Source organism: Citrus sinensis, chromosome 4, assembly GCF_022201045.2.
Source record: "Citrus sinensis cultivar Valencia sweet orange chromosome 4, DVS_A1.0, whole genome shotgun sequence".
NCBI classification, from domain to species: Eukaryota; Viridiplantae; Streptophyta; class Magnoliopsida; order Sapindales; family Rutaceae; genus Citrus; species Citrus sinensis.
The window spans coordinates 17,334,655-17,349,854 of NC_068559.1; the positions used below are offsets into that span (position 1 = coordinate 17,334,655).

At 34.4% G+C, this 15,200-nt stretch overlaps 2 non-coding genes across 2 annotated transcripts; one reads left to right on the forward strand and one right to left on the reverse strand.

Moving 5' to 3' along the window:
• The first annotated feature begins 1,861 nt into the window (after positions 1–1,861).
• LOC127901967 (small nucleolar RNA R71) lies at positions 1,862–1,968 on the forward strand. The gene has a single exon (XR_008054372.1). It is a non-coding gene; the product is annotated as a small nucleolar RNA R71 (small nucleolar RNA).
• Positions 1,969–6,731: 4,763 nt separating this feature from the next.
• Positions 6,732–6,835, reverse strand: LOC127902012 (small nucleolar RNA R71). The gene has a single exon (XR_008054417.1). It is a non-coding gene; the product is annotated as a small nucleolar RNA R71 (small nucleolar RNA).
• Positions 6,836–15,200: the final 8,365 nt, after the last annotated feature.

Here is a 15,200-nt window from a genome sequence, read left to right on the forward strand (position 1 = left end):
GTAATTAGAGGTGCATCAAGTAAAGCGCTGATTTCTGCAATTGCACTGTCATCATTAAAAGATAAATCAGAATGAGTTAGACATGCCTCTAATGGATCATCATTATGATTAGAAATGAATGAATCTTCTACTAATTCCTCTATCATATTCGCTTCAACAAATTCATCTTCTTCTTGTGGCTGCTTGGTAACATTAAAAATATTCAATTCCATGGTCATATTACCAAAAGATAGCTGCATGTTTCCATTCCTGCAATTAATAAGAGCATCAGCTGTAGCTAAGAAATGACGACCTAGAATAACTAGAGTGTGTTTCTTAAGATCATGTACATACTGAGTATCAATAACGATAAAATCAACAGGATAATAAAATTTATCAATCTGTATCAACACATCCTCTATAATACCACGAGGTATTTTCATTAATCTATCAGCAAGTTGCAAAATAATAGGAGTTGATTTTAACTCACCTAGTCCAAGCTGCATGTAAACAGAATAAGGCAAGAGATTAACACTAGCACCCAAATCCAATAATGCTTTATCAAAACATTGGTTCCCTATAACACATGAGATAGTAGGAGAGCCATGATCCTTAAATTTTGGTGGCATTTTACATTGAAGTAAATTGCTAGTTTGTTCAGTTAAAAACGCCTTTTTAGTGACATGTAAATTTCTCTTTTTAGTGCATAAATCTTTTAAAAACTTGGCATAGGAAGGAACTTGCTTAATGGCATCGAGTAAAGGGATGTTTATACTTACATGTTTGAAGATTTCCATTTACATGTTTGAAGATTTTCATAATCTCACCTGTTGAAGTCCCTTTCTTTACCTTTGTTAACCTTTGAGGAAAAGGAGCCTTAGGAATGTAAGTTGGTGGGCCACTCTCTTCTAGATCATTTGGTGATGAGTCTTGTGATGGAACTGGATCTGAAGAAGTAGGCTCAGATGTCTTCCTTGTTTGAACATCTACTTTGTTGTCAAATAATTTTCCTCTTCTCAAGGTCATAACAGATTTTGCTTCTTCATGTTGATGGCTTGAACTCGATCCAACTTCGTGCACTCCTTTGGGATTAGGAATTGGTTGACTTGGAAATTTTCCTTTTTCTCTCTCAGCTACAGTAGTTGCTAATTGACCCAATTGATGTTCAAGCTTTAGAATAGCTTGAGTGTTTGACTGAAAAGCTTGTTGGGTTGACTGAATGAAACTTTGAAGTGTATCCTCTAAAGAAGGCTTTCTTTGTTGGGGTGCAACAAATTGAGACATAGGTTGTTGGGCAGGAGGATGTACTTGGTTAGGAGGGACAAATTGTTGATTGGGCATGTTCAACTGTTGTCCTCCTAGGTTTGACAAAGGTTGATTTTGTTTCCAAGAAAAATTCGGGTGATTCCTCCAATTAGGATTATATGTGGGTGAATATGGATTATTGGGGGTTTTCTCATATGATTGTAAGGCATGTACCTGCTCAGAATAAGCCTCTTGATAGGCTGGTAATGATGGACAATTCTGTGCTGTATGAGACAAGTTAGAACAAAGAGCACAAACCTCATTAGCTACACTAGGATGATTATTCATTGACTGGTTCAGAGCTAAGGCATCTACTTTCCTAGAAAGTGTAGCTAGAGTGGATTTCACATCAAAATCATCCTTAACTTCATATAAACCCTTTCTAGAAACTTGAGATGATTTTTCTCTTTGATTTGAAAAATCCCACTGTTGAGAATTCTCAGCAAGTGAATTAAAGAAATCCCATGCAGCCCCTTCATGTAAGTTCAAAAATCTCCCACCATTCATAGACTCTACCATATGACGATTTGACATGGTTAAACCGTTATAAAAGCATTGTATAAGTCTCCATTTTTCAAAACCATGGTGGGGACACTTGAGGAGTAAATCATTGAATCTTTCCCAACACTCGTAAAATTGTTCACCCTCTATTTGATAAAAATCACTTATCTCTCTCCTAAGGGCATTTGTTTTAGACATAGGGAAAAACTTGGTGAGAAACTTATTACTCAATTCATCCCATGTACTAATAGATCCAGCAGGAAGTGAATTCAACCAAGCTTTTGCTTTGTCTTTTAATGAGAAAGGGAACATACAAAGCTTAATTGACTCATCATTAAAATTTTGAAAACGGAATGTAGAGCATATGTCAAGAAATTCCTTAATATGCAAATATGGATCCTCTCTCTCTAACCCATGGAAAGATGGTAAAAGTTGAATGACAGAGGGCTTAAGCTCAAAGTGTGTTGCTGTAGTTTGTGGCAACACAATACAAGATGGTTGGTTTGCTGCAAGTGATGAAAAATATTCTCTAAGGGTTTTCTCTGCTTGCACTGGTGGAAGTATTGGCAATAGTCTATTTGGGTCATCCATCACTTCTACAGAATTAGTTTGACTACTATCAATTTTCGACTCTCTTTTCACCAAACGATTTGTTGAATCACGTTCCCAAACACTCATAAACTAACTAGACAAGGAAATAAAGAAAAACAAAATTAAATAAACCAACAATAATGAGAATAAATGAAATTTAAAAATAAAAGAAATTAAACAACTAAATAATGAATTTAAAGACAAATAAAAGGTTTTTTTTTGTGTGTTTGTTTTTTTTTTTTTAAATAAAAGACAACCTAAATTATAACTAGTGGAAGAATCAAATCAACCTAGATTAAACTAACTTTCTAGCACAATCCCCGGCAACGGCGCCAAAAACTTGTTGTGAAAATTTTAATGTACTCGCAAGCGCACGAATCTAGAGATAGAATAGTGGTAACGAGGTCGATCCCACAGGGATTGTTATAAATTGAAAAGTCTAATTTAAATCTAAAATTAATATTAATTCTAACCTAGTTGAGTAAATTGAGTTTTTAAGAAAATTAAACCAATTAAACTAAAGAAGCAATTAAAATAAAGGAGAATTCAATAAGATAAGAATTACCAAGGTTTCAGAATCCACCACTATTCAATTAGTAATTATCTAATTATTAATTAATCCCCAATTTTAGAGTGACAACTCGAAATCAATCTATGTCATCTCATGAATATAACAATTAAGCCCAAGTAATTAAATCTAATGTAGGTTCTTTTTCTGCTTAATAATATGACATCTAAGAATCTCATGTAAACATATTGAATAACAAAGAGTCAAAGTTTGCTAAGCACTCCATGTAAACAATTTAATGAAAGACATAAAATCAAAGATAATCATGTATAAACTTTATAGATCCAAGCATAGAATTAATCGAATATTAATCTTAACAATCAATAATGCATGACAGAATTGATGAAAAGATTTTATTAACATCCAATTAATCATGTGAAATAAAAACCATAATCATCAAAGAACATATATAGGGAATTAATTAAATAAAAAAATAATTATTTTATTGAATAGGGTTTCATCCTTAATCTCAGTGTAAGAAAATTAGCTAGACATACTTGAATTGAGAGCAACAAAAGAAATAAAATCAGCCATGGGAATCCGAAATATTGCTGCTACGGATTGCTCTCTTCCAAAGCCGAATTCTCCTCCACTGGCGGCTACTCTCTCCAAGAGCCAAAAGCTTGCTTTTATATTACTCTTTAAATGGGCCCCACTGACCTTGTTATTTCCTTAAGCCAAAAGGCTTGGCCTTTTAATTTTCTTTACTCTCACTCACGTGCTCACCAATTAGGCTTGCACTAGGATTCCTTTTTCCAATTGTAAAAGCCAAGTGTGGGCCCCTTTAAGTTGCTTTCCATCCATTTATCTTCTTTGTCCGCATGTGCATGGGTAAATGAATTTGTTGAATTCGGTTTCTTGGCTTGATTTCCACATGCATGTACGTCTGATTTCTTCCAAAATTCAATTAATCTTTAATGCTTACAAATTGAACTCCTTTATGTTCTTTTTATCCATAATCTCCAATTAATTCCATATTCAATAAAATAATTCAATTAATTAAAAATAACAAATAAATATAGCTAACAATTATTTAATTAATGGTAAAATATGTATGTATTATATGCTCATCACCTTTCTTCTTCTACAAAGTTCCAGTAATTGGCAATTAATCTTAGGCTGCTCTCCACATGAAAGCCTTCACCTTCTTTGGAATTTCTAATTTCTGTATAGTATTCCATTTTGTTAAGCTTGTTCTTGAAGTACTTGGTTGATCTTGAAACCTAAGTACTTAATAAGCCTTTAATAAACAAAATATTTTTGTTACTATGTTTTTATTAAATAAAGCCATAAAATCCACAATAAACCTATTAATAGAAGGGCAAGTTCAAGTGACACAACTTTAAATATAATTTTCTAATATTAGATAAGAGTTTTTCCAAAGGTTACAATTAAAGCTGTTGTAGAATTTTATAAATTTCAAAAGTTAACAAATTAAGATGGGTTTTATTATTGAAATTAAATATTTCTCTTGTTGCTATCTCTCTTATTAGGGTGTTATATGAGTTTTACAACATTGGTAGGGTTGTCGTGGACCCTTGAGTTTAAGTGCTTTAATCTTTATCATTAATTTAATACAATGGCTAAATGATGTAGGTTATTTTTTTTAATATGTGATTAATTAATAAATAAAGTAGCATTGAAATAAATGTAATTAACTTTTTCAACAATAACATAAAGATATTCTATAAGGTGTTGTGATAATTTATATTAGCTGAATTTAACTGCAAAACTATTAGTACTTAAACAATAATGATCATAAAATGCATTATATAATAAATTATTTGACATATATGGTTTATAATACTATATAAATCAACAACAAATGAGAAATATTTTAATCAACAACTAATATATATATATATATATATATAACTACATGATGAATTGGATATATATTTTTATGATAAAACTATTTTAACTTAAATTTTAACACAAAAATTAAACTAAAATTCTTATGTACTGTTGATGGTGACGTGGCAGCATATCAGTGGACGAAAAATCTCGCGTACGGTGCATGCATCACACAGGATTATTTTCAACCAAACCGCGTTACTGTTCATCCGGGTCAAACCGCGTTACTGTTCAAAGTCGGGTCAAACCGTGTTACTGTTCATCCGCGTGGTCAAACCGTGGACTGTTGACTGATGACGTGGCGAAATCCTGAGCGTCCAAACTGTTTTTAATCCGATGGCCATGTTTACTCCATGTATCTATAAAAAGGGGGCCTCTCCCCCCTAATTTGATATCTCTGAATCCATTTTTGGGATCCATTTTCTGTAATTCCCTCTCCATCTTGTATTTTCTTCGTATTTTAATAAATTCCCATTTTGCCCCTAATTCAATTATGAGTGGCTAATTTTCTTTCAAGCTTGGGTTGAAGGTGAAGTCTCAACATGTGTCATGGGCTTAATTTGGTAAATTTATTTTCTCTTCCCCTCTAGTTTTTGTGGATGTTTTGACTTCTCGTCGACAAATAATACTAATCTTGTCTAGTACCGCCTTGGTTTCACCGGCCCTCTAGTACAAGGTTATTATTATTTGGCACGATAAGCCCTTAGCACCATATTGATTAGAGCGTGGTTCATGAGGTGTGGATTCCCCCTTCATGATTTAATTGGCATTAATACGGATTATTTAGCCCATGATGCATGTTGATACGGATCCAGATACCCAAGTACGTCAATTTAATAGATTTTCTCTTCAATTTATTCTCTCCATTGCAATTCCAATTTAGAATTTATTCTTGTCATTTTAATTTAAGTATTAGCATATTCCAAATCATTTCCACCATAAATCCAACTACCCATTTACAAAATTAATTCTATATATAATTAAAATCCACATCCTCGTGGGATCAACACTCGTCACCATTAGTCTATACTACAACAGATTCGTGCGCTTGCGAGTACATTAAAATTTGCACAACAAGTTTTTGGCGCCGTTGCCGGGGAGGTAAGTAATTTTAATTCGTAAAATTAATTTTTTGTGAATAATTTCTTTTATTTGTTTTCTTGTATTTTTTTATTATTAAAAAAAAAGTGAATCTACATTTAAAGGTTAGTATTTTTTTTCTTTTTCTCTTCTTTAAAATTCTGCAATTTAATTTTCAATTTATTTTTCTTTGTAATTTTTTTTATTTTTATTTTATTTTAATTAATTTAATTTTTAGTTAATTTCTTTCACGTATTTATTTTTGTGTATTTTTATAGAAAGGTTGTAATAGCGCAATAAGGTTAGTATCGTAATTTCTCCCTCTTCTTTATTTTTAATTGTTTTGTTCCCATCTTTATTTTTATTTTATTTGTTTTGCATGCATGGTCGTAGGTCATTATTACCTAATCTTGAACCTATAAACCTTGAACTAGAAAGAACACTTCGCACACACAAACAAATTAAAAATAAAATGGATTTGCAACCACAGGAGAGGCCATTTAAGGATTACTTCAGTCCCTTAGCTAATTTGAGCACATCATGCATAAGATACCCAAATGTAGCTGCTAGGAGCTTTGAACTAAAACCTAGTGTGCTAAATTGTCTCCCCACATTTTATGGCCTAGAAAATGAGGACCCATATAATCATTTGAATGATTTTCATGCTATTTGTCAAACATTTAAATATGAGAATTTTTCAGATGATGATGTTAAACTTAGATTATTCCCATTTTCTTTAAAGGATATAGCTCGTTCATGGCTTAATACATTGCCTGCCAATAGCATTGCATCATGGGAACAAATGGTAACAAAATTTTTGAATAAATATTTTCCAGTGCATAAAACCAATGCTATTCGCAGGGAAATCTCGGAGTTTACCCAGAGAGAGGACGAGCAATTTTTCGAAACATGGGAGCGATTCAATGGGCTACTCTTGAAGTGTCCACATCATGGGTATGAGAAATGACACCAATGCCAATACTTTTTGGAGGGATTATTGCCGAATGTGCAAGAATGGCTAATGGCAACAAGTGGAGGAGAGCTAATGTCAAAAAGTGCATCAGAGATTTGGGAATTCTTCCAGCGACAAGCGGATAATTCCCAACAACAGAGTCGATCACTCAGGACTACTAGAAGAATTAAAGGAGTGAACGAGGTTCAAATTGGCGAGTCAACTTCGGGAATCAAAGAAGTCAAGGAGATGGTTGAAGGTCTTGCTCGACAAATAGCATCGTTATCGACTGCTAAATCAACAGAGCCACATGACCATGACTCATACTCAGATCAAGCCAATGCCATAGGTTTAATGAGAAAGCCATCAAATTACAACCCATACTCCAACACATATAACCCTGGATGGAGAGACCACCCCAATTGTTCATGGTCTCAAGGATTTCAACAGAATGGACCAGCAGCTCCAGCTCCACCAATGCAACTAATTCCACAAAATCCTCAAGCCTCTCAGCCACCATTTAGACCATACAATCAGAACCAGAACTACTCTCAACCCAGACCATGGGAGGATGCATTCCAGAATTTCAAAAATCTTACTCACTCCACGATTGAGCAATAGAACCGCACCATTGATGGACTACGAAATGAGTTGAGAGCAGGCTTCAACTCACAAGCTCAATCAGTTTCAAGCCTCGAGAAGATGGTGGGACAACTTGCTTCTTCAGTTCAGACCTTGGCAATGACTGTTGAGAAAGGCAAGTTTCCAAGTCAACCAGTGCCTAATCCTAAAGGAGTGCATGAAGCAAGTACCAGTTCACCACAGCAGCATGGAGAGGTCAAAGCAGTCATGACCTTACGAAAAGGAAAAGAAGTCGACAACAAAGTAGAGATGCCGGTGACAAAAGAAAATCAAATTGTACCTGTGAATGTTGAGGAATCATCACCGGAGGAGAAAGAAGAAACCAACCCACGAGAATACGTTCCGAAAGCTCTATTTCCTCAGAGGTTAGCAAAAGGCAAAAAGGGAAAATCCACAGGTGAGATTCTCGAAATCTTCAAACAGGTAAGTGTTAACATCCCTTTGCTCGATGCTATTAAGCAAGTTCCATCTTATGCCAAGTTTCTTAAAGACCTTTATACTAAAAAGAGAAATATGCATGTTCAAAAGAAGGCATTTTTAACAGAAAACGTTAGTTCTATACTCTAACATAAAATTCCTTTAAAATGCAAAGACCCAGGCTCCCCCACTATCTCATGTAGTATAGGGAACCACACAATTGAGAATGCTTTGTTGGATTTAGGAGCTAGTGTAAATCTTTTGCCTTACTCTGTATTCGTGAAACTTGGACTTGGAGAATTACACCCAACTCCAGTGGTGTTACAGCTTGCAGATCGGTCCACGAAAATACCTCGTGGTATTGTGGAGGACGTGCTTATCTAGGTAGACAAGTTTTATTTTCCTGTTGATTTCATTGTAATTGACACTCAACCAATACAGGATTCAAGGAAGCATATCCCCATTATTCTAGGCCGACCTTTCTTGACAACTGCGGATGCTCACATTCAATGCAGGACTGGAAATATGCAATTGTCTTTCGGCAACATGACTATGGAGCTGAACATCTTCAATATTGCCAAACAACCTCACAATGTAGATGATGGAATTGTTGATGTGGATTTAATTGAAGCATTAGTTGATGATACTTTTGTTTCAAACCTTAGTGATGATCCTTTACAAACATGTTTAACTCACTTTGGTTTGAATTTTGATATTGACAGATCGGTCGATGAGGTCAACGCCCTGCTTGACTCAGCACCATATATGGACACTAATAAATGGAAGTCAAGAGTTGAGCAACTAGCACCATCAGAGAAGAAACTCATCCCATCATCAGAATCACCACCGAAACTCGAGCTCAAACCATTACCCAACACTCTGGAATATGCATTTTTGGGAGAAGAAAGTACTCTGCCGGTAATCATCTCATCATCCTTCAATGACAAACAAAAAGGTAAGTTGTTAGATGTTTTGAAAGAGCACAAAGGGGCATTAGGATGGACCATAGCAGACATAAAATGTATAAACCCAGTAGACTGCATGCATTACATTCACCTTGATGAAAATGCTAAAACTACTAGGGAAATGCAACGTCGGTTAAATCCTAATATGAAAGAAGTTGTTAGAATAGAAGTCCTTAAGCTATTAGATGCTGGTATCATTTACCTCATTTCTGATAGTTCATGGGTTAGTCCTGTACAAGTTGTCCCTAAAAGGTCAGGAGTCACAGTAGTTACCAATGCTGATAATGAATTGATACCCACTAGAGTAACTACAGGATGGCGTGTATGCATTGATTATAGGAAGTTGAATTCTGTCACACGTAAAGACCATTTTCCTTTACCATTTATTGATCAAATGCTTGATAGATTAGCAGGCCATGAATTTTATTACTTTCTAGATGGCTACTCATGATATAATCAGATTCCCATAGCACCAAAAGATCAAGAGAAAACTACTTTCACTTGCCCTTTTGGCACATTTGCATATAGGAGAATGCCATTTGAATTATGTAATGCACCTGCTACATTTCAACGATGCATGCTAAGCATTTTTTCTGATATGGTTGAACGATTTCTTGAAGTCTTTATGGATGACTTTTCTGTCTTTGGTGACTCGTTTGATCAATGTTTACATCATTTAACACTAGTTTTGCAGAGATGTATCGAGAAGAACTTTGTCTTAAATTGGGAGAAATGTCATTTTATGGTAAAACAAGGTATTGTTCTCGGTCACATCATTTCGAGCAAAGGTATTGAGGTTGACAAAGCCAAGGTGGATCTCATTTCTAATCTTCCTCCACCCAAAACAGTCAGAGAAGTAAGATCTTTCCTTGGGCATGCTGGTTTCTATAGACGTTTCATTAAAGATTTTAGCAAAGTTTCTAGACCCTTATGTAATTTACTTGCTAAGGATGTACCTTTTATCTTTAATGATTCATGTCTTATGGCGTTTGAAAAATTAAAACAGTTGTTGACATCATCACCCATCATTCAGGCCCCGAACTGGAGCTTACCATTTGAGCTCATGTGTGATGCATCTGATTATGCAGTATGAGCAGTATTAGGACAAAGAGTTGATCGAATTCCCCATGTTATTTATTATGCTAGTATGACATTGAATGATGCACAGTTGAACTATTCAACTACTGAAAAAGAAATGCTAGCAGTAGTGTTTGCATTGGAAAAATTTCGATCATATCTCATTGGTTGTAAAATAATTATATTCACAGATCATGCTGCTCTTAAATATCTTCTCACAAAGAAAGATGCAAAAGCCAGACTAATTCGTTGGGTGTTACTTTTACAGGAATTTGACTTGGAATTCAAAGATAAAAAAGGGACAGAAAATATTGTGGCGGACCACCTCTCTCGTCTCCATTTTGACACAATTACAGAATCATTACCATTGAATGAGTCATTTCCAGATGAACAATTAATGAATGTGGAAGTATTACCTTGGTATGCTGATATAGTTAATTATCTTGTTACAGGTAAACTTCCAGAGCATTGGACCAAGCAAGACAAGGCTAAATTCTTTACAGAGATAAAGAATTTCTTTTGGGATGACCCGTATTTGTTCAAGTATTGTGCAGACCAAATTGTTAGACGATGTGTCCCAGAAAGTGAAATTCAGAATATCCTTTCATTCTGCCATGAACAAGCTTGTGGAGGCCATTTCAGTGCTAAGAAAACAGCAACTAAAGTTTTACAATGTGGTTTTTATTGGCCAACTATATTTCGAGATGCTTACACTTTCTGTTCTTCATGTGATAGGTGTCAACGAATGGGGAGCATTAGTTTTTATGCATCATTTTCACATTTCTGCATGCATATTTTCCTTTCATGTTTAGAATAGGTTGGGGGGTAGAATGTTGTTTAAAAAAAAAAATTTGTGTGATTTGTTTTAACATTGGGTGACATGATTAATTTTAAATTTTAGTATTTGTATTATCTTTGGTCTTAAGTGATGTTACATTATGTTTGCTACTCTACATGTTGATGTCGGAGACATATATGAGTTGCTTGAAGGAATGAACATGTCATAATAAGTACCAAGTGAGTTTTTGAGCCTATCATTTTTCTTGAAGAGTAACCCTTTTGCCCATTCTTTATACAGCTTAACAGTTTATTATTGTATACACGATCTCTAGATTTCTTTTGAGTTAACCCTTAATAAAAATTAAAAAAAAAAGAAAAAAAAAGTGTGTTGCTACATTTGGAGGCTCATCTAACTAGTACATATGGAAGGTTATTTAGAGCCCTAAAAGACGATGGAAATGCCATCATTGATCCGTTTGAGCCTTTCTAGCCATCCCTTTTATTAAATATCCATAGTTAACCCTTTTGAGCCTTTAAAAAAAATATATATTTTCTTTGTCAACTTATCATCTTGACCCACTCCGATTTGGAGTATTACCCGATATCTTATAAGTTCCATCACCTATTTATGTTTGAGAAAATGTACATATTTATGTTGTTCAGTGAAGTTATACCAAAAAAAAAAAACAACAAAACAAAAGTTGTTGTTTCAAAATAATAAAAATAATAATAATAGGTGAAATCCAACTTGCAACTTGAAAAAAAAAAAATTCTCTGCATTTTTCTCAAACATACACTTTGTTTTCCTTATTTCCTTTCTTTGTTAACCATGTCCCCAGCCTACGTTACATCCTAATAAAAGTCCTTCCTGATTTTAGGGAACTATAATCTAAAGTAGAAGCTAGTTATATGGGCTAAAAAGATGTAGTGGTGCATATAAAAAAAATAAATAAATAAATTGGGTTGACTAACAGTTTTTATTTGACTTGAGATCGTATTATTTTTAAGCTGAGGGCATATTTATTTCATCTTGGTGAGAGCATGTGATATCACTTCTTCATTATTTTCTCTCAATTACCATTCATTGGAGTGACTATTTTTATTGGGTTTAATTTCTTTGTGAGAGTGTCACTACTTCCAGTGAGATTTTGGGGTTTGACATGTCATTCTTGAAAGTAGCTATAACAAATTCTACTGGGCTGATTCATGTGGATGGTTGATGTGGGTGTGATGTTACTTTAGACTGGAGATAATGCTTATACTTTTATTTAATTGCTATCATTAATCTGATTGAATAAACATGAGTGTTTCTAAATTTAAAAAAAAAAAAATCATTTTGAATTTGAATTTTATTTTCGCTTCATTTGCTAGGGACTAGCAATAAGCTGGTTGGGGGGTGTGTTGAGTGTTAGAAAATGCATATTTATAAAGGAGAAAACCGTCATTTTACATTTCAAGTCTTACTAACAACCCTTACTTTTATGTATTTAACCTTCTTGTGATTTAATTACATGTGTTTTATTTTAATTAAGTATTTTATGTATTTTAGGGGCATTATAGTCATTTCACAATAAAGGAGAGATCAGACGGCAAAACGGACATCACTTTTGAACTCAGGACAGTCGAAAACCTTAAGAGGAGCATAAAAGGAAAAATGGCACTATTTACATGTATGGTACTATTCACGTGTACGGTACTGTATACGTTACTGTTCACGACACTATTCACATAGACGGATGATGAGGTGTCACGATCCTGTTTGACTAAAATTCTTATGTACTGTTGATGGTGACGTGGCAGCATATCAGTGGACGAAAAATCTCGCGTACGGTGCATGCATCACACAGGATTATTTTCAACCAAACCGCGTTACTGTTCATCCGGGTCAAACCGCGTTACTGTTCAAAGTCGGGTCAAACCGTGTTACTGTTCATCCGCGTGGTCAAACCGTGGACTGTTGACTGATGACGTGGCGCAATCCTGAGCGTCCAAACTGTTTTTAATCCGATGGCCATGATTTACTCCATGTATCTATAAAAAGGGGGCCTCTCCCCCTAATTTGATATCTCTGAATCCATTTTTGGGATCCATTTTCTGTAATTCCCTCTCCATCTTGTATTTTCTTCGTATTTTAATAAATTTCCATTTTGCCCCTAATTCAATTATGAGTGGCTAATTTTCTTTCAAGCTTGGGTTGAAGGTGAAGTCTCAACATGTGTCATGAGCTTAATTTGGTAAATTTATTTTCTCTTCCCCTCTAGTTTTTGTGGATGTTTTGACTTCTCGTCGACAAATAATACTAATCTTGTCTAGTACCGCCTTGGTTTCACCGGCCCTCTAGTACAAGGTTATTATTATTTGGCACGATAAGCCCTTAGCACCATATTGATTAGAGCGTGGTTCATGAGGTGTGGATTCCCCCTTCATGATTTAATTGGCATTAATACAGATTATTTAGCCCATGATGCATGTTGATACGGATCTAGATACCCAAGTACGTCAATTTAATAGATTTTCTCTTCAATTTATTCTCTCCATTGCAATTCCAATTTTAGAATTTATTCTTGTCATTTTAATTTAAGTATTAGCATATTCCAAATCATTTCCACCATAAATCCAACTACCCATTTACAAAATTAATTCTATATATAATTAAAATCCACCTCCTCGTGGGATCGACACTCGTCACCATTAGTCTATACTACAACAGATTCGTGCGCTTGCGAGTACATTAAAATTTGCACAACAGGCATACCGTACTGCATTTAAAACGTCTTTAGGAATGTCACTCTATCGGCTAGTTTATGGTAAACCTTGTCACTTACCTATTGAACTTGAGCATAAATCATTTTGGGCTATTAAAGCTTTTAATTCAAATTTGGATGATACTGGTAATGTGTGAAAATTGCAATTGAATGAACTTGAGGAATTAAGAAATGATGCATATGAAAATTCAAGAATTATTAAGGCAAGAACAAAAATTTTCATGATAAAAGAATTTTTCGAAAAACATTTGAAATTGGTCAAAAAGTGTTGCTTTATAATTCTCATCTTCATTTGTTTCCAGGAAAGTTAAAGTCAAAGTGGAGTGGCCCATTTATTGTAAAAAATGCATATCTACATAGGGCTGTAGAAATTGAGAATCCAAAAAATCGTGTCACATTTAAAGTTAATGGTCAAAGAATAAAGCCCTATCTGGAATACCAACCACGTGAAGCAAGCACCGAAATAAATTTAAGTGACCCACAAAATCTTAATTAAATTTTTAATGAGTGTTTTAACTTTTCACTGTTGTTTTACCGTTTGAATTGTTTGATTGTCTTGAATGATACATGTTGTGATGTTTCTTACTTAAGTGTGTTTGATAATTGTGTTTTCTTCATCATTATACATCATGAGTACCTCAATAAGGAAGCTTCTATTCACACATCTTAAAAGACTTTTGCGAATAAGATTTCACTTGAGAATATTGATACAAAGCTGTAAATCACATCCAATTTGGGAACGACAACCACCAGAATTAATGGCCTACGTTGAGGATCAAGAAAGACAACTCAGAGCAATAGAGCGTGGTATATATGAATTTCAATTGGAGCTTGAGGTTAACTCAATTAGAGGACGAATGTAAGTTCATTTTCCTTTGTACATATTGTGTTTCTTTTTTGTTGTTCGCTTTCATGTTTGATTTGATTTTGCAGATTTGATTTTGGTGTGTTTTGATTTATTTTCCCGTATAAATAGCGGATAACAGTACTCCGTGACTTCTTAAGTCGGTATCTTCAGTTTCCCACAATAACTGAAATCTCAAAATCAAGCATGGAAGAAATACAACATAAATTGCATAAGTGTTTTCCTTCTCTCCCTCAAAATGCACTCAAAAAAATTTACAAACCTCGTTGTGAAAGATTGTGTTTGTTAATGATCAACGGAATTCCTTCTGATATTCGTTGGTTAATTGAAGCAAAGGTCCGATTAGCTGGTGAATTTCCTGATCCATTTATTTCTTACATGCCTAATTTTGGTAAAAGCACATTTGCTAAAAAACGAAGAGCTAGAAGACTTGGCTCAGAATGTCATAATTGTGTACGACTTAGTTGCAAACTAGAAGTTTGTAAATCTTTAGGAATGATTTCTGATAATCGAGAAAATAAATTAAATTCGTCAAAGATGGCATGAGTAAAGAATCGTTGGATGATATCTTACGATCTCTTGAGACACATCGAAGCGAACATGTGCAATGTGAGATACACAAGTTATAGAGACTATTCCAAAAAGAATGTGCACAGTTTAGTCTTAGGAATCTAACTCAAAAAGACCTCGTTTGCTAGTTTATAAGAAAACTGGATGGGAAGTCTATCATCGACCCATAAAGGGCGTTCAAGCTGTTACTGGACGTAAAACCAGAGGAAGATGTGAGCCACAATCATAACTACCAGTAAATATCCTTTTACTTTATTGTTCTTTTATCATGTGCATTATTGCATTTAAT